The sequence below is a fragment of the Apium graveolens genome, chromosome 11 (genome assembly GCF_009905375.1).
Source record: "Apium graveolens cultivar Ventura chromosome 11, ASM990537v1, whole genome shotgun sequence".
Taxonomy (NCBI): domain Eukaryota; kingdom Viridiplantae; phylum Streptophyta; class Magnoliopsida; order Apiales; family Apiaceae; genus Apium; species Apium graveolens.
In genome coordinates, this window is record NC_133657.1 from 107280347 (window position 1) to 107294904 (window position 14558).

Sequence of the window (14558 nt, forward strand, 5' to 3'; positions counted from 1 at the left end):
ACGGTTTGGCCCAAAAGGACAAAGAGTATGAAGTAGGGAACCTAGTATTTTTAAAGGCATTCCCTAGGAAAGAATTAATGAGGTTCGAAAAGAAAGGAAAGTTAAGTCCACGATTTATTGGACCCTTGGAGATATTAAGACGTATTGGGAAGTTAGCATATGAGCTAGCCCTACCCTGGAACCTGTAGCAAGTTCATAACGTGTTCCACGTATCAATATTAAGGAAGCATAATCTGAATGTCAGACATATAGGAGAATACGAGCGCATAGACATGCAACCAGACTTGACCTATATGGAGCAACCAGTGAGGGTTATGGATTGAAAGGAGCAAGTACTTAGGAACAAGGTTATCAGACTAGTTAGAGTTTTGTGGTAAAACCACAATATGGAAAAAAAATTGACTTGGGAGTTAGAAAGCGCAATGCTAGAAAAGCATCCCCAACTATTTTCTATCTGATTCCGGGACGGAATCCTTTTAAGGAGGGGAGACTGTAATAACCCCAATTTTTGGAAATATTTGAAACCCTGATGAATAGTAACTTTTTGCTGATCATGCTAATTAAGGAAAATCATCAAACCACACTATATAGGAGTACTGTTATGGAAATTTTGAGATCGTATTAGTATTCAATAAAGTAAATGAGTGTATGTAAAGGACATTAGAATTCAGATTCGAAAACTTTGGTTTTTCCCGAAAATCCACCAGATACCGAAAGGATTAAGTATAAGGTAACATAAGGATTTTTATTTAAGGATTATAGCAGAGGATCATTAAAGGAATATAAGGTATTAATAAAGGTTCAGGGAAACCCAAATAATAAGATCCCGGATATGATCACTCAAATGATCAATAAAAATGAGAGTTAAGCGAACCGTAAAACAAATAAATGACCAAGGGACAAGCACATACAAGTAGAATGGAGAAGCAAAAACATATGGTTAAAAGAGAAGGTGACATTAGCACACCATGAGGATTGGACAAGTGGCAAGATGATGAGGTAGGCAAGATGATGCAAGCAATTTGCAAGATATTTAGCCAAGGATTGATATCAACCAAGCATTTTTATGTACAAAGATCAAAAAATAAAGCAAGCTTCCCCCCCCCATTTATCTTCTTCACTTCGAATTTTTCATAAAAATGGTGAATTAGAAATTCAAAACACAAGCTATACTCCCTGGAAAATTACAAGGTATGTTTCTTTGGATCCTATATTTCAAAACTAAGAAGAGCAAGTAGTTTGAATGCTTGAATCCAAGGTTTTCTAGCTCAAACAAATCATTTTAGTGGAGGGTGAATAGTAACCAAGTTAGTTGCGTTTTGGTTTTCTTAGGTTCAGTTGAAGATCCAAGCTTCCTAAGGCCATATAAGCACTTCTTGAAGCTTCTAAGTGAATCCCCACTCTTCAAGAGAGGTATAAAGCTCTTGAACCCTTAAAAATCAATTGTTTTAATATGGTTTTAATCATATTATTATAGTTGTGGGAGTATGCTAGGAAATGAGTATGATTTGGATGAGTTTATGCTTGTTTATTATCATTAGTTAGTCATGATTATGCTTAAGTGATTAAAGTTATGAATCTTGAATATTTGACTTACAAATTGGTGGATAGGTTATGGTATGTTATTGGTAAATGAATGGAGGATTGGTTTTGGTTGGTTTTGGTTGAATTGTTGGATTGATGATGAATTGAATTGATTTGGTAAAAATTGGTAATCGCGTAAACATAACCGTCGTAATGTCCATTTTCATTCAACTTTTTGTACTTAGTATTCGGGACAGAAAACTCACTGACCAATCTGTAACCTTGCTAGTTTTAGCTAGATCATGTTGTAAGCTTCATTTTGGTATGTGGTTCGCTTAGATCTGATGTACGGTTTAGGAAAAACGGCCGTTTTAAGTATCGGTGTTTCGCGAGCAAACCATTACCTCTCGCTTTACTTTGAAACCTAGATTAAGGTCCTTAAATGACTAATTGGAGTACAAAACAATTATGTAAGATTAATTGGTCAGTTGGTAGAGTATTCGCGAAAGAGTCTCCTTAAAACATTTAACGGTCAATTTTATAAAAATGGTGGAGCTGAGGGTACTCGAGCGACTAATGAAAATTGTTAAGCACAGAAACGAACGTTAGAGTCTAAGGGGATAAAGTCTAGTTTCTTAAGCGACCGTGGTTTAATTCTGGCTTATATGTTGTTTATAGGTTACCAGACCCACTATAAGCTTAAGTCTACCCCGGAACACTCAGGCAAGTTTTCTTCCCGTTATAATGTTATTGTGATGTAAATATATTGATGCATTATCTTGAGATAATTGCATGGTTGTTATTAGCAAATCTTGCGATATATTTGAGCATGTTGATATGGTATATATATGCATGTTGTGAAATCTTGATATTTTATTATCAATTTAAATGCTTATAAACTGCATAATACCTATGCTAGAGATAAGCAGTAGTTGCGTATACCCTTAGTATTGGGGACCCAAAGGTTAACATTTTTCGAAACTGGGAGGCGATGTTCCCGAGTATATTATATATATATATATATAGTTTTCAAAACTATTGATCGAATAATGATTATTCGATAGGTTTAAATTATAAGAGAATATTAGTTTGAATATTCTTTCGAGGACTTATGACTCCGTTTATTTTATTAAATAATATTCTTTATTTTCTTAAAGAATAATGTTTCGTTGTTCGCCAAGTATTCGAGAAATGATTGATATCGTCAATCATTATTACCTTAAATATTTTCAGTAAATTATTTTCAAAACTTTTACTTCATTTGTTTTGATAAAATCTATTCGTTATTGGAATATTATTTATAGCATAATATTCAGATATTCTTTGACTATCTTGGAATTGATTTATTCTATCAAATCATCCTTATTCCAAACGCTTTCAAAAATATTTTTGAGTATTCAAAATGATTTTAAAGGCTAGAGCAGATCCTAAAACTCGTTTTCAAATTTAAGATATTCCTTTCGAAGGGGATTTAAATACTTGCTTAAAAATATGAGGGATCCGACTCTGTGGTGTATTTGCAATGAAGTTGCTGATTTAATAAAAGAGCTTTTGATTACTTGCCCAACATTTGGGAAGTAAGTCCATCTAAATGAGTTGGCATAAGCGACAGGACGGGGTACGGTCTATCAAAGTGTAAGTGGCTGAGTGGCAGTTCATCAACGCGTAAGAGGCCGGGTGGCCGTCCACTACAAGGTCCTAATACGGCCAGGGTGATGACCGGTGGGGGATTCATCCATGCACTATTAGAAAAGGTTACTTATCGGTATTTTTGCCTGATCAGCAAGATATCGGGTTTATGCCAAAGTTTTCTTCTTTCCAAATTCATTAGATATTACAACTCTTTTTATACTTTTCATGATAGAGGTTTTCAAGGAACTTATGGGATATATATATATATGTGTATATATATATCGGGACTTAATGTAGTATCTTGTAACTTCATTTATTATAAATGATATTTCAAAGATTGAATCTATTCAAGTCTTATCTTGTAGTCTCATCTCAGTGATAAACTTTTGAAACTGATTATAGCTTGAACGGTGGTAGTTCGAGTAGTATTCAGAAAAGATATAATTATATTGGAGTATCTTGTAACTTCATCTTTTGATGTACCAGACTTATATATATTTATGAATTATAATAATGGCAAAGATTATGTAAATCTATTTAGAAACCCTTTTGTGGTTTAATGATATAATTGTGGGATAAAATGACTTGTGTTATTTTTGGTATTCATCTCTGAGACTATAACTTGTGGTGTGTGTTTATATCGTAGGGTCAGGGTACGCAGTAGTTGGTTGTTTATTAAGATTGGGTGTTATTAAGGGAACTGGTGAGCATCTTTAAACAAGGTCGGCCAAAAGAAACCTGCTTGAAGAATACGAGATGTAATAACCCCAATTTTTGGAATTTTTGAAACACGGATGAATAGTAAATTTTGTTGATGATGTTGATTAAGGAAAATTATCAGACCACGCTATATAGGAATACTGTTATGGAAAATCTAAGAACGTATTAGTATTCCATAAAGTAAATACGTGTATGTAAAGATCGTCAGAATCCAAATTCGAACACTTTGATTTTTCCCGGAAATCCACCAGATACCGAAAGAATTGAGTATAAGATAACATGATTAAAAGGATTTAATTCAAGGATTATAAGAGAGGATCATAAAAGGAATATAAAATATTGAGAAAGGTTTGCGGGAACCCAAGTAATAAGATCCCGGGTATGATCCCTCAAACGATAAACGAGAACGAAAGTTAAGCGAACTGTATAACAGATCAGCGGTCATTAGCCAAGTAATTAGGGGTTAATCAAAAAGGTTAATGGACGATGATGTCATCACACCAACAAGAGGAAGACAAGTGTAACAAGATGACATAAGCAGAAGATATGAGCATGACAAAGTGGGAAGGATTGGTTGGTTGATTGTGAGCCACACAATTTTTAACATGGTAACAATTTAATTAACAAACAAAAGGTAGCAACCAAGCCAAGGCAAAACAAATCACAAAACACAAATTAGAAGTTGACTTTTGCTTTCCAAGAACAAAAGCTCTCGGCCAAAACCAGAGCAGCAACTTCAAACTACCATATCTCCTTCAATACTCACTCAAATGTTGTGTTCTACAGCTCGTTGGAAAGATATTGAGATGGCCTACAACTCTTGTTCACAAGTCTCGTCCAAATAAGCAAGGTAAGACCCTCATTTTTACAGTTATTTAAATCGGACTTTTAGAAACTTCAAAACCTAATTTTGTGTTCTTGATTTCTTTGGAAAGATCAAGCTTGTAGGAGGTTAGATTAAGGCTCCCTAAGGCTTCGTAGCAACTTAACACCTACCAAGGGAAGGTATCAATTTCAAACCCTAGCTTTGATTTTATGATTTCATTAAGTTTTATTGAAGCATTGTTAGTATTAAGGCTTGATCTTTAATTATAAGTAGTTTTGGTGGATTTGTATTGGTTTTGAATATTGGGTCTTTGATTGGTTGGATAAATTGGTAAAACTTGGAGTTGGGGACTGAGTTTGTAGTATGATGGTTGAATATTTTTGTATTGGTGGTTGTGAGTGAATTGATGATAATTTAGAGTGTTAATTAAATTGGAAATCGCGTAAACATAAACGCATAATGCCCGATTTTCCTTAACTGTTCTGTTCTTAACTTTAGGACCCGTGAACTCAATGAAAGATTCTAACCTTTGCCATGTTTAGATATTTCATGTTATGAGCTTCGTTTTTATATGTGGTTCGCCTGAATCCGATGTACGGTTTAGGAGAAACGACCGTTTTAAGTAACGACATTTCGCGAACGAACCATTACCCCTTGCCTTACTTTGAAACCTTGGTTAAAGCCCTTAAATGACTAATTGGAGTATGAAACAATTATGTAAAGTGAATTAGGCAGTTGGTAGAGTACTTGCGAAAGAATCGCCTTAAAATTCTTAATGGTTAATTTATTAAAAATGGTGGAGCTAAGGGTACTCGAACGACTTATGTGATTCGTTAAGCATAGAAGTGACCATAAGCGAACATTAGGGTTCAATTGGTTAAAGTCTAGTTTCTTAAGCGACCTTGGGTTAATTCCGACTTATGTTGTTGTTCATAGGTTATTGGACCCACTCTAAGCTTAAGTCTATCCGGGAACACTCAGGCAAGTTTTCTACCCGTTATACTGTTGTTGTGATGTAAATATATGTATATGCATTATCTTGTGATAAGTGCATGATTATTATTAGCAAAGTCTTGCGATATATTGGAGCATGTGATATGATATTTATATGCATGCCTGTTTCATAATCTTGATATCTAATTGTTGATTCAAATGCTTATAATTTGCATAATACCTATGCTAGAGATAAGCAGTAGTTACGTATACCCTTAGTATATGGGACCCAAAGGTGAACATTTTCTAAACCGGGAGTCGATGTTCCCGAGTATAATATATATATGTTTATATTTATATATATATATATTGATATAGGTTTCAAAACTATTAATCGAATAAGGTTTATTCGATAACTTTATTTTATTTAATGAATATTATTTTGAATATTCATTCGAGGGCTTATGACTCCGCTCCTTTTATTAAATATTATTCTTTATTTTATTAAAGAATAATGTTTCGATAATCAAACTTATTTTCGATTATTCAAATAAAGATTGTACTTTCATATAAGTATAACTTTGGTTATTTATTATTCATTTCTAGTATGAGTCTTAAAACTTCTACTTCAATTATTTTTATAAAGATTATCCTTTATGGGAATATTATTTAAATAATAATATTCAAATATTCTCCAACATATCGGGACTGATTTATTTTATTAAATCAGCATTACTCCAAACATTCTTAAAAAATGTTTTCGAGTCTTCAAAATGATTTTTAAAAGTTAGAGCGGATCCCAAAACTCGTTTTCAAATTTAAGATCTTGCTTTCGAAGGGGACTTGAATACTCGCTCAAAATCTAAAGGATCCGGCTCCGTGGTATATTTATATTCGCAACGAGGTTGCTGTTTTGATAAATGAATTGATTACTTACCCAACATTCGGGAAGTAAGTCCATCTATTTGAGTCGGCATAAGCAACATGGTCTCAGTGGGCGTCCATGAAAGTGTAAGTGGCTCAGTGGGAGTCCATCAATGCGTAAGTGGCTGAGTGGCAGTCCAGCATAGGTCCTAATGCGGCCAGGGTGATGACCAGTGGGGAATTCGTCCATCTACTAGTAGAAAAGGTTACTTATTGGTATCTTTCCCTGATCAGCAAGATATCAGGTTTATGCCAAAGTTTTCTCCTTTCCAAATTCATTGGATATTGCAACTCTGTTTATAATTTTTATAACAGAGGTTTTCAAGGAGTGTATGAAATGTATATATATAGGTGTATATATATATCGGGACTTAATTAAGTATCTCGTAACTTCATTATTTATAATGATATTTCAAAGATTGAATATATCCAAGTCTTTTCTTGTAGTCTCATCTATGTGATGAACTTTTGAAACTGATTATACCTTGAACGGTGGTAGTTCAAGTAGTATTCGGAAAAGATATAAGTATATTGGAGTATCTTGTAACTTCATCTTTTCAACTTATATCTGGTTAATGATTATCTTATGCATGACAAAGATTTTCACAAAAACGTTGAGACAAGGTTAGATATATGAGATCACCTTGCAACGATATTTTTATACAGTTATAAACTGGAACTCTGTGTATATTATGCATGGAAGAGGACTTCCAAGATTTTAAAAAGTATATATACATATATACTCAATATTTGCGACTTGGTCGCGATAAGATATCAAACTTGGTTCATTTTTTACTTGACCAAGACTTTCATGAGACTATGAGAATGCTCATATATTGTTAATCATTATACATATTATTTCGGTAAGCTTGTTGCTCACCCTTACTTTCTTCTTTCATCACACAACAACAGATAGACAAGATGAACATGACCAAGCTCCCAATTCGTGAGCGGATGGGAAACGTTCCGTAGTTTCCTGTAGGCGTTGATGCCGTTGTGGCTGAGGTAGGAACTACCAATAGGCTAGGCTTTCCACTTTTGATGTACCAGACTTATGTATATTATGAATTGTAATAATGGCAAAGGAAATGTAAATTTATTCAGAAACCCTTTTGAGGTATAATGACTTATAATTGTGGAATAAAATGACTGGTGTTATTTTTGGTATTCATCTCTGAGACTATAACTTGTGGTGTGTGTGTGTATATTGTGGGGTCACAGTACGCAGTGGTTGGTTGTTTATTAAGATTAAGATTTGTTAAGGGAATTGGAACTCGTGACAACTCGGATCCCCGACCCCGGATTTGGGGGTGTTACAGAAATGGTATCAGAGCCAAATGTTATAAACCTCAGAGATGATGTGACGTTAAAATAATAAGTTCACTAAGATAATAAGGACTCTTGCCAAGTTCATAGTCGGACTACCTAACGTAGTACTGACAGTTAAAACCCTTATGGGAACCCTTATAAATATCGTGATAGAAGCGTAGTTCGTTATCGTATATGGTAGCGGGACTCCGAACCCTGAGGTTGAGGAGCAACAGCGCGATGATGTTTTATTACTTATTGGAGATCATATTGTGGATCCGATAGAGTGTCCTAACGCAGGACCGGATGTTGTTCATATTGAGGATGTATCGGTTGAGGATGTTGTCCTAGAAGGGATTGTTGCTGAGGAGGATCCCGTGGGGGATCCTGAAAAGAATGAATAAAGGACCACTGAGGAATTGATAACCATGGTTAGGGAAACTACCAGAGGTAGGATTGGTCGGTCACTACCGGAGGTTTGTTCAAGTTCGTAAAGATAGTAGCCCCTTTAACGCACTTACTCGTAAGACTGAGAAGTTTGAATGGACAGAGAAATACGAGAACAACTTTCAAGAACTGAAGCAAAGATTGGTGACGGCCCCTATGATGGCGTTTTCGGATGGAAAAGGAGATTTTATGATGTGTAGTGACGCTTTGCATAAGGAATTAGGGTGCTTCTTATACAGCACAATAAGGTAATCGCGTATGCGTCAAGACAATTAAGGGAATATAAAATTCGATATCCCCACCCATGAGCTTGGGCTCGTGGCAATAGTTTTTCCCTAAAGATTGGAGGCACTACTTGTATGGAGAGAAGTGCAAGATTTACACAAACCATAGGAGCTCTAGTACATTTTTACGTAGAAAAAGCTCAACATACGCCAGAGGAGGCGGTTAGAGCTAATCAAGAATTATGATTGGGAGATTCTGTATCATTCGGGGAAAGCCAATGTGATGGCTGATGCCCTTAGTAAAAAGGAGAGACTCAAGATGATAATGTCTTTGGGAGAGTTTATAAGAGAGTTTTGAGAAAATGGAAATAAAAGTGAAGGTAACCGGAGTCGGTACCGAAAAGCTATTTGAGATTGCAATACAGCCCGAATTATTGGAAAAGAACATATTGTGCCAGAAAAAGTGATGAATGAAGGCAGAGAGCCAACAAATAGATAAGAGATTAATATCGAGAAAGATGATAAGGGAATAATGAGGTATTCCTACAGAATTTGGGTTCCAAATGTTCAAGAGCTTAAAGATGAGATCTTAGATGAAAGCTAGTTTGAGGAATAAGATTTAGAGCAAACCCCGAACGTGATAGTCAGGGAGGTCGCCATCAAGATAGAAGGAACCCATAACATAATGAAGTGGAAAATGAGGATTTAAAACATGTAGGATGACCCCGATTATGAGGAGGAGGAGGGAACGTTCAGATCAAGGAAACAGAAGTCGAGTAAGGAAAGGAGACCCGAGACGGTACTCCTATACGACAATTTATGGACATTTCTAGACAGAACTTAGACTATTATCCCCAACTATCACCCTAAGGAAACAATGCGGTGAGAAATTCTTTCAGGACCTTTAAGTCGCTAAGCTCTCAGAGTTCCAAGGAACAAGCTGACCCAGTCGAGGCAAGAGCCTGGCTAAAGGAAATATAGGAATCATTTGAGATTTTAAATGATTGACGAATCACAAAAGACTGTTTTTGTCACTTACCCTCCTAAGAGAGAGGCCACCCGCTGGTGAAAGGCCAAGGAAGGCACGAAGCAAGAGATTATAATAAACTGATTTAAGTTCAGTCAATTGTTTTCAGGAAAGTACTTCCCAAGGTTATGGAGATAGTGTAAAAGCTTTAGAGCCAGAACAAAGGCAAACGAGTATGATGAATTATGAATCTAAGTTGTAAAAGTTGTCAAGATTCGTTCCGAGGACACGAATCCAAAATGACGGGATGTTTGAAATCAATGTTTATGTTGTGTTGGTTCATGAAATAATGATAAGAGAAAGGAAAATAAAAAGAAACTGAAGTGGAAAGGAATATAAAGGCAATAGAGTTTGAGGAATGATAAGGGAGTTGGGTATGAGGAAACCCTAAAGACTCGTAGCAATAGAAATAGAAAAGTATATAATCTTCAGGATGAGGGTGATTCACCATGAGTTAAAATTGATGGTTGAAGGCATAAGAGATACATATATTTTATCCCCTATAAGTTGGGAGGATTTGTGGAAACCTTGAGATAGTTCGAAGGATAAATAATGAGACGCGAATAGACTGAGGAGACAAGGAAGTAAGAAATTAGGAAAATTGGATGAAGGAAGTGACCTTCAAGAATGTGAAGTGTAAGACCGGTGGCTTGATACCCAGAAAGGGAGACGCCAGGTATGAAAGATATCCCAACATTGAGATGACTGTTGAGATAAACAACAAAAGTAAATAAGGAATTATTAAGAAGAAGTTCACGTTGAACATGACCAATATCTTCCAGAACATCCCTGTTGTCATTACCAAATTAGGCAAGCAAAGCGAAAAAAAACTGTTGTTATCTTTTGGAGGCCATATTGGTTGACCTCATTTTGAATAAGGATGCTATTGTGAAATTTTGTATAGACTATCGAGATGGGAATGATTAAATAAGATAATCTATCAAGGATATATGACTTGATTTATCCATGGAAGGATGCATGTACCTTTTTAAAGGTGGAATTTAGGATAGAACCTCGGTAACTTAAAATGAATCCTAGGGGAATGCATAAAGGTTGGCATTTCACCCTTAATAGAATAGTATGAGTTTTGACAGTATGAATTGGAAAGGATTAAGGTAACAACAATCTTTAAGGATGAGTGGAGAAATTTTTCAAAAGTATATAGACAATGGTTCTAGTATTAGTAAATGGTATTTTGATATGCCCTGTATCTAGGGAATACAGGAGGAACAATTCAAGGATAACATTAGAGGTCTTACAAGGAGAAAAGGTAATATTCAAAGTTCTCAAGAATAGAAATTTTGATAAAGGAAATATGATGTAATTATAATAATGCCAGGTGGGGCACGTGTTGAACCATAAGAAAGTATAGTTCGACCCAATGAGGGTCGAGATTGGTGAAAACAAGAAGGACCCAAGATAAGAGACATCCTAAGTATGATCGAGAGTCAGTCGTGGTAATGTTCACATCTAAAGACTAAGGCAATGACTTATGGAAAAAAATGGTGATTTTTTTCTTCTCACCAGGACTTAAGAAAAGCATTTTCATATAAGCAGTGATTGAAATGAGGTAGAAAATTTATTTGGAGGTGGTTAAAAAATGACATTAATTGTAAGGAAATTTTACTATCAGGAAAGGTCAAAGAGGTGGCCGACACTTTAAGTGTAAGAGGACAGTTATAAGCACACGTGCCAGAGGAATACAGTGATGATGGTTAAAGCCGTGAAGGTTGTATTATGGTTTGAAAGATTGACATTTCTTCTGATGATTGTACGATACTCAACCATAATAGTAGTTTGGTAAAGATTTAATTCATGTTAGCACTGTGAGCGGACTATCTATTTTAGAAGGTCCTATCTTGAAATAAGCCAGGACCATGTTATGAGAGGACTAAATGAACCTTTGAGCTTCATGTCTCCTAATAAAGACATATGGTTAATAATGGTATAACCTGCTATCGTTGCTTTCATTGAAACTCTTCTGAAATTTTATCTGCTTCATGTCATATGTGCGTCAAGTTCAGGAGTGTTCTTCATGAATCATGAGCGGTGATCATGTTACCTCCTTAGAAGAATTTGATACGACAGGTATGGACTCCGTATGGTTAGCTATTAAGATTCCAAGGAAAACGAATGACTACCGTAGGTCCGTGGTGGACTATAGTAATGCATCAACGATTCTTTGAATAATGAGCCAATTACAACCGCGAGAGTTGTATGGTAATGAATGTTGAGATTAAGTACCACTAATCGGGTCGTGGTGGTGTATAAGTTATCATTGATAGGCTAATTAAGTCGATTATCTACCTATTGAATACTTATTCCTTCTTATCAATAGAGAGTCGTATTACTATACGAGGAAGGTTGCGGTGCAAGCATAAAATTCTAGTAACGAGGAGGTCTAGAATGAAATCCCAGATTCGATTTTCGCTGTCGAGGAGTTTTAACGGTGATTGTTTATAAGCTCGAGCAAGAGCATGGGTTCATAGAATGATGGACGTAATAGTAAATATTCATGCATGTGAATTGCGATGCTATAATACTTGATATTGAGATATATACATATATATGTTTTGTTCTCTTGTGACAAACCTCTATAGTTCAGAGGTAGATTCCAAGTCAGATCTTTTGTGGCAGTATTTTTTTATATATACAATTCTCTTTAATTCGTTCTTTTCTTTTCATTTTGTATAAGCTGAGAAGAACAACACTTCCAGAAGGGGAGGTATTGCCGAATGACTATCTATCTGTGTGATAGAAGCCTAGTAGGATACCATCTATTGTTTAATTGCTTGTCAAGTACTAAAGGCTGGCCACCTTCTATACTAACTATGCAATGTAACAAGTGTTCATGATCATAGTGATCTCTCAATAAATTCTTTTACTTCTATATGAAGGACCAAGCTTTCGAAGATGGAGGCATCTAGAGATGAAGTGGTACCAAGTATTGTGGTATTCCGATTCTAACGCGTTCGTGATACTAAGGTTGACGCATTTATTAAAAGGTTATAAAACTCTAGCGAGTAAAGGTATATCTAGAATAGTATTCTGTACGGAAGATAGTAATGCTTACGAACAAGAAAAGAAGGAGTATTGAGAAACAAAAGCTATAATGCTAGAAGCTATGATGAGAATCTGTGCAATAGACTTGAAAGAATTTGGAATGATCACTTAACGCGGATTGAGTTTTCTTACGGCAACAGATCATATGTCCTTATCGAGATGTCGCCTTATGAGATCCTTGAGGGAAGACAATGTTGATCTCCCTTATGTTAGGATGAAGTTCTAGAGCGCAAGATGCTCGGACCCGCGGTAGTCCAAAGGACCAGGGATATAATAGATCTAATCAGAAGACGGCCGGTAGTAGCCCAAGATGGACATAAGAAGTATGTTGATTTGACACGAAAGGACAAAGAATTGGAAGTAGGGGACCTAGTGCTGTTATAAGTATTCCCTTGGAAAGGATGGATGAGGTTCGGAAAGAAAGGAAAGCTAAGCCCACGAATTGTTGGACCCTTGGATATATTAAGACGTATTGGGAAATTAGCATATGAGCTAGCCCTACCCCCGAACATGTAGCAAGTTCATAACGTGTTCCACGTATCAATGTTAAGGAAGTGTAATTCGGATGCCAGACAAATAGGGGCATATGAACGTATAGACATGCAACCAGACGTAACCTATATGGAGCAACCAGGAAGGATTATAGATTGAAAAGGAACAAGTGCTTAGGAGAAGGGTTATCAAACTAGTCAGAGTTTGATGGTAGAACCACAATGTAGGAAAATTTACTTGAGAGTTAGAAAGTGCAATGCTAAGAGAGCATCCCTATTCATTTTCTATCCGATTCCGGGACGGAATCCTTTTAAGGAGGGGAAACAGTAATAACCCCAATTTTTGGAATTTTTGAAACACGGATGAATAGTAACTTTTGTTGATGATGCTGATTAAGGAAAATTATCAGACCACGCTATATAGGAGTACTGTTATGGAAATTCTAAGATCGTATTAGTATTCCATAAAGTAAATAAGTGTATGTAAAGATCGTCAGAATCCAAATTCGAACACTTTGATTTTTCCCGAAAATCCACCAGATACCGAAAGAATTGAGTATAAGGTAACATGATTAAAAGGATTTAATTCAAGGATTATAAGAGAGGATCATAAAAGGAATATAAAATATTGAGAAAGGTTTGAGGGAATCCAAGTAATAAGATCCCGGGTATGATCCCTCAAACGATAAACGAGAACGAAAGTTAAGCGAACCGTATAACAGATCAGCGGTCATTAGCCAAGTAAGTAGGGGTTAATCAAAAAGGTTAATGGATGATGATGTCATCACTCCAACAAGAGGAAGACAAGTGTAACAAGATGACATGAGCATGACAAAGTGAGAAGGATTGGTTGGTTGATTGTGAGCCACACAATTTTTAACATGGTAACAATTTAATTAACAAACAAAAGGTAGCAACCAAGTCAAGGCAAAACAAATCACAAAACACAAATTAGAAGTTGACTTTTGCTTTCCAAGAACAAAAGCTCTCGGCCAAAACCAGAGCAGCAACTTCAAACTATCATATCTCCTTCAATACTCACTCAAATGTTATATTCTATAGCTCGTTGGAAAGGTATTGAGATGGCCTACAACTCTTGTTCACACGTCTCGTCGAAATAAGCAGGGTAAGACCCTCATTTTTACAGTTCTTTAAATCAGACTTTTAGAAACTTCAAAACCTAACTTTCTGGTTCTTGATTTCTTTGGAAAGATCAAGCTTGTAGGAGGTTAGATTAAGGCTCCCTAAGGCTTCTTAGCAACTTAACACCTACCAAGGAAGGTATAAACTTCAAACCCTAGCTTTGATTTTATGATTTCATTAAGTTTTATTGAAGCATTGTCAGTATTAAGGCTTGATCTTTGATTATAAGTAGTTTTGGTGGATTTGTATTGGTTTTGAATATTGGGTCTTTGATTGGATGGATAAATTGGTAAAAC